This window comes from Quercus lobata, chromosome 10, assembly GCF_001633185.2.
Source record: "Quercus lobata isolate SW786 chromosome 10, ValleyOak3.0 Primary Assembly, whole genome shotgun sequence".
NCBI lineage: Eukaryota > Viridiplantae > Streptophyta > Magnoliopsida > Fagales > Fagaceae > Quercus > Quercus lobata.
Window position 1 is genome coordinate 61835557 of NC_044913.1, and position 6109 is coordinate 61841665.

A 6109-nucleotide genomic window follows, 5' to 3' on the forward strand; every position below is an offset into this window, starting at 1 on the left:
AGCCATGTTCCAAACATTCAATAGGTAAAAGTTCATCAATTTTATAGAGACAAAACAGAAAAACTATATTGCCTATTACCTAAGGTCTAAATTGCTGGAACATGACTACTGTCAGATTTAATGAGTCCTTCCTCCAACTAACTCATATCTATACCTTAACCATGCCAGAATAATTTAAAATATATATATATATATATATATATATATATATGATAGTAAACCTTGAGAAGGTCAATAACACCATATGCATAAAATGACTTTCATATCAAAAAGAGTCAAAACACAATTCAGTGATTTGGCTGTACTCAATCTAACTATATACGTTGTTTTGGCAATATATGAACATATGTGTGGAGTTTACATGCACACCTTTACATAGACTAAAAGTTTTGTTAATGTAGATATGTACGTTGGCTACAAAACAGTGACTCTGCAAATGCATAAACTGAATAGGGTCTTGTAATGCACAAATTACAAATTAAATTATATATACATATCCCAAATGGTAAAGAGAAAGCAAACCTGAAGTGCCTTGGTATCAGTTGTCATCAACTTCGCTATTTTCTGAGATGCAATCTTCTTGTTAGCTTCAAAAGGTGGAAACCATATATTAATATACTAGTCGCTAACCCATATATTAATATACTAGTTGCTAACCCGTGCGATGCACGGGAAATGTATTGAGTACAATATATAATTTAATCTTTGTTTATTTTACTACAACACCAAAATTGAATTTGTAAAATAAAATCATATAGCTAAAACATTTGTTAACAGCTATACGTTTCAGACATTTATTAAACTATATTATTATTATTATTATTATTATTATCAACTTAACAGTATTTTAATATATGATACCAACATGCTTCAAGAAAATGTCCAACACTGAAAACAATTTCGAAAACAAACTCAACTAAACAGTTTGATGAATAAATATATTACAATCTATAATATAAGCCAAGAAATAAACTTTGAAACCAATATGAACAAAATCCACGTCAAACAAAACCATTTTGATCGTTAAGAATATGACTCACTAAAGTCATGAAAAACACATGATTCATTACAAAAAAAGAAAAAAAAAAAAAAGAAGCATCTTTAGTCTTTATAGATTTTGCCTAAGTACCCAGATACGATGACACATATTCACACAAAAATCATTAAAGAAAGAATCAAAGAACATACATAACATGTACATACGCTATGAAAGTAAAAATAAGAAAAACAAAAGAGACGTAAACACAGACAATTAAAGAAAAAATATAGGAAAAAAAAGTTAGGAATAGAAATATAAGATAAAGATGGGTTACCCTCAAAAAGAATAATCCATGGATATTCATTGAAATCTTCTAGATAATTTCTGATAATAGAAAAAATAAAACCCAAAAGTTATGATGTTAAAACTTCCAAAAGGCCAAAAAAAAATTTTTTTTTTTTAAATCAGAAGATTCAAAGCTTCAAAAGTATTGAAATAAAACAATATATATATATATATATATATACACATAATTACGCAATAGAGAAATACAATAGAAAGAAGGGAATCCATGATTATAGCTTTTCCACTTATGTATTGGACTCCTCTCCTTCTTCGGTCAATGCATCAAGGTTAGGGTTATTTGATTTGTTCAATAAAAATTTGAAGATTTAATTAAAAGATTCAGGCCCAGCAATTAAATAAACAAAACAACAATTGACAAACTTATAAGAAAAAGCAACAAATCTATAATTTTTATTGAACAAATCAAATAACCCTAACCTTGATGCATTGACTGAAGAAGAAGAGGAGTCCAATACATAAGTGGAATATGTGAATTGTGAAGCATAAGCCGCCCTCAAAAAGAATCTTGAAGAAAAATAAGTTTTAAGGAGAAAATTGTGTTGCGGCAAAAATAAGTTTTTGGGGCTTAGGTTTTCTACGCAAGCAATTCTTAAATAGGAGAGAGTAGAGGCGGTGGGAGAGTGTCCTTATTTGGCTAGAAGTCTAATTTGCATTGGAAAAGGAAAACAGTGATGAGGTGGAAAATTTAATTTAATTTAAATATTGTGCTGATATGGAAAATTGTGGGAGCTTCAAAAGCTTCGGTTTTATATATAATTTAAATTTAATTTAAATATTGTGCTAACGTGGAAAATTGTGGGAGCTTCAAAAGTTTCGGTTTTATATATATATATATAGATTAGAAGTATAACCATCAACAACTTCAGTGTAGTCTGAAACTTTATAAGAACGTTAGTTCAATTTTGCTTGCACTAGTTGAATTGAGGATCACTTAACTCACTAGCCCCTGCATATGATCCACTTAGACTGACCTCCCAACCCAAATATGAAAGCAAAAATCAACAAGACCTTCTCCCAGCCAATTCACACATAAACGTAGCAATCATTAACCAGCCCAAATCAACAAAATCTATTGCCAAATGTCAGAGAGCTTTTAAGCACAAGAACTGATTTATGTACTGTTGCAGTTTCAGCTCAAGAAATTAAAAAGGCCTACCTATAAGTGAACTTTAAAAGAGATGTTGAGACAAAGAATGTGTATTTTTTTATTAATGGGCATCAAAACAAGCTCTAATAGCAACCATTTCAATATTGATTCCAAATTGCCATAAAAATTTTGATTTTGAAAAAATTCATTTGGAATCACGACTTTCATAATTGTTTTAGATAATTCACATATTTACAGTAAACAGTGGGGTTGGTGAGATCACTTTCTATTAATTAATTCAGAAGCATTAATCTATCCATGGGTGGGGAGATGTTTGGTCAGTTAGCATATTTGGTTTGAGGTTGGTGCAGGGAACCTTATTCCTTTTGGCATGATTGTTGGTGTGGCAACCAACCACTAAAATAAGCTTTTCCGCTTTCATAATGAAATGGTCTCAAATGTTGGAAAATGTGCAGAAGATTTCATGAAGGCTTTCCTCAATTGACTGAAAAGCTACTACACCAACACAAATCAGGCAAAAATAATTTCATAGAAGGCTTTCCTCAGTTGACTGAAAATCTACTACCAAAACCAATCATGCCAAAATAATTTCCTGAAAATATAATGGATTATCAATTTTTTTTTTTTTTCATTTTCTAAGTAACAGTTCAGAAAATGCTGTTGGAACAATGGGAGGAAGGAGGGGACAATTGGCATGAATAATACACTTATTGGATTGAATCAATACTTTATATACTAGAAGGGACTAGAAAATTGAGAAAACAAACCAGCTAAAACTTCTGTTGGCTTGGGAGTGGATGAAAACTTCATAATGAAATTTTTCATCCAGCTGAACACAACAGATATGTTGTCCCTCGTGCCTCCACATCAAGGCAAAATTCTTAACTAATTGAATAATCTTTTAAGTCCATTAATAATGTGGATCCAGGTTTTATTGATTCTGCTAAATAAGGATGGGAACTTGAGAAGAATTGAGGTTTATTTTGCATAAAGTATTGTCGTAGAGCAAGTACATAATCTTGGAAGACTAATCTCTCCTTCTCTACTCAGTAATACAAAACTTTTGTTTTTTCTTTTATTTCTTATAAATTTTATGAGGGTTAATGGACTTAAGGAGGTTTCATAGTCATTTATTCAAGGGGTCAAAGTGTGGCAAATACACTATCTCATTTCCCTCTTCTTTCATTTTTTATTTATTTTTATTTTTAAAGTTTGTTGTTATCTTTAGTTATTTGCTTATGGATTCTGAATAATTTACAGAGAAACCTTGCAGGTGATATACGAGTGAAGCTACAGTGACTGGGCCTAAAATTGATAGCAAAAGGCCAGGAAAATCATAGAAAAGCCAGCATGCAATTTCAACCACTTCAGCTGCTGCTAATTGTGTGTCATCTTCACCCACCAAAAAAAAGTAGAGATAAATGTTACAATTTTGAGCACCAAGATCTAATTAAGAGTACTGGCCCTAATTATGAAAACACATTCAGTTTGACAATCTGTTTGAACTTTGAATCTAAGTTCTTAAGTGCACAAAGACTAGGAAAGATTTTTTTTTTTTTTTTATAGGTAATTGCAATATATTAAAAATCAAAATGGTATACAAAATAAAGAAAAACAGCAAAGCAAAACAAGACTAAAAAATAAAATACACGAACCAGCCATATAATTAACAGCACAAAGGTAGAGTATCTAGGAAATCCATCAAAGAAAACGTCGAGAAAGTGGAGGACTTCAATCCCCATTCATAAAGAGTCTTCAGAAATAAAAACTTGAAGTCTGGTGCAGTGGACTCTGTGTCTTTGAAAATGCAACAATTCCTTTCACCCCAAATGCACAAAGGCTGGGAAAGCTAAGGTATAAATTCGCAATTTTCTTTTGTTGCCAAGAAAATTTTACATTTATTACTTTATCACTCTTACATATAAGATTATTGTAGTAAAGATGTTAAAAGTTATGTTATAGAAAGAACACTTTGAGTTGTTAACAGAAGCCCATTTGTGATCATTTATAATTCATTAACCTCAGTTTTCACTATAAATTAAAAAGAAGAAAAACAGTAAATTAAAAATCAAACTATCTATATGATTGACAGAACTTGCTGTCTATATAAACTAAATTTGGTTTTGTACAAATATCCAAAATGGTAGGAGAAAGCAAACCTTAAGTGCCTTGGCAACAGTTGTCATCAACTCAATTATTTTCCCAAATGCAAACTTCTTGCAAGCTTCCTGAGTTAGTCTTCGTCTTCGAAATCAGAGCAATCTGGCCGCCTTCAAAAGGTAAAAATCATATATAGATATCTTAGAACCATCAACACCTTCAGTGCTGTCTGAAATTTTAATTTACTAGTAGGACTGGGGATCGCATATTTCATGGTCCCCCAAGTAAAACTGACCCCCAACCCAAACATGAAATGAAAAATTAGCAAGAACTTCACCTACCCAATTTCTCATTATTGTGCAACTAAACTCCATTTTTCCACAATAGTTCACCCTCATAAACAGAGCAATTATGACCCAGTCCAAATCAAAAAAAATCTACTGTTAAGTTTTTGACAGCCCTAAGCAAAAGAACTGATCCATATATAAACTCTTACCATATAATAACGTGAAGGTTACAAGAAATACAGAGAGAAAGAATTGAGTATGTGGACATAAAGCAGGTTCTAATAATGCTAAATCCAATTTTCCAAATTTCCCAATGTCAAGAAAATTTCAATTTTGAAAAAAAATTAAAGAAAGAAAATAGCTTAGCAAACAGAAATTGACATATTGGTAACAGAGTCAGCTATGTCAACCACCTAAATATGAATAAACTTAACCACTTACCCGCTATCCTGTATGTCAACAAATGGAATATGGTCGATCTTGGACTGCTCATTGTCTTCCAAATCTCCAGCATTTTCAATTGGGTGAGGCGTCGCATGGCTTCCTAGGTGGGCAGATGCAGCATGCGATTGCAATCCATAATATACACACTTCCCTCTCGATTCCTTTCATTCTCCTGATTTTGTTCATGTTCAAGGCCAGGAAAATTACCCTGTCGCTGGGATCCTACGGGTTCTGTCCGTTAGGGACCAGCTTGGCATGGGTTTTCTTGGTGTGGACCTGATTCTACATGTCTAACTGTTGCACTCACTAACACACAAGTTCTCCCCATAGATGTTGCCAATTGTAAGGACTGGGTTTGAGCACTTTTCCTAAAGGATAAGTGAATTCAAGCCTAGCAAGTCCAATACAATAAATTCGTAGAGAATGGGTAGAAGAACTGGACTTTAATGAGTGTAACAACAGTTGAAGATGATTTAAAGAATGAATAAGTAAAACAAATATGGACTTGAGCAAGCAATTCAATCCTCGGCACTAGTCCGAGGAGCTTCAACTTATTATTTCTTGAGTGACAGTGACAATGGTTACAAAGTTAGTTCAGATTGCTACATTAGTTCAGATTGCTACAGTGTTTTCTCCGGTAAAATCTCTGATCCCTTTTCTCAGAGCTCCTTCTTCCTTATATACTACTTTCCTCCTTCATCTCCACCATACAAGTGCAGGTCAGATCTGCTGTTGTTGGTCTTTGTCACATCAACCTCATCCCAAAGCTCTTAGGTAGTAGCCATGAGTCTGAAAAGCCACTGCTCAGGTATCATTTCCACATTA

The 6109-nt window shown here is 32.7% G+C and overlaps 1 long non-coding RNA gene across 1 annotated transcript; it reads right to left on the minus strand.

Moving 5' to 3' along the window:
* Positions 1 to 516: 516 nt before the first annotated feature.
* LOC115965992 lies at positions 517 to 5405 on the minus strand. Its single transcript, XR_004086245.1, has 4 exons — positions 5282 to 5405; positions 4613 to 4723; positions 3221 to 3313; positions 517 to 587 (listed from the first exon to the last, which is right to left on the minus strand). It is a non-coding gene; the product is annotated as an uncharacterized LOC115965992 (long non-coding RNA).
* Between the last annotated feature and the right edge of the window lie 704 nt (positions 5406 to 6109).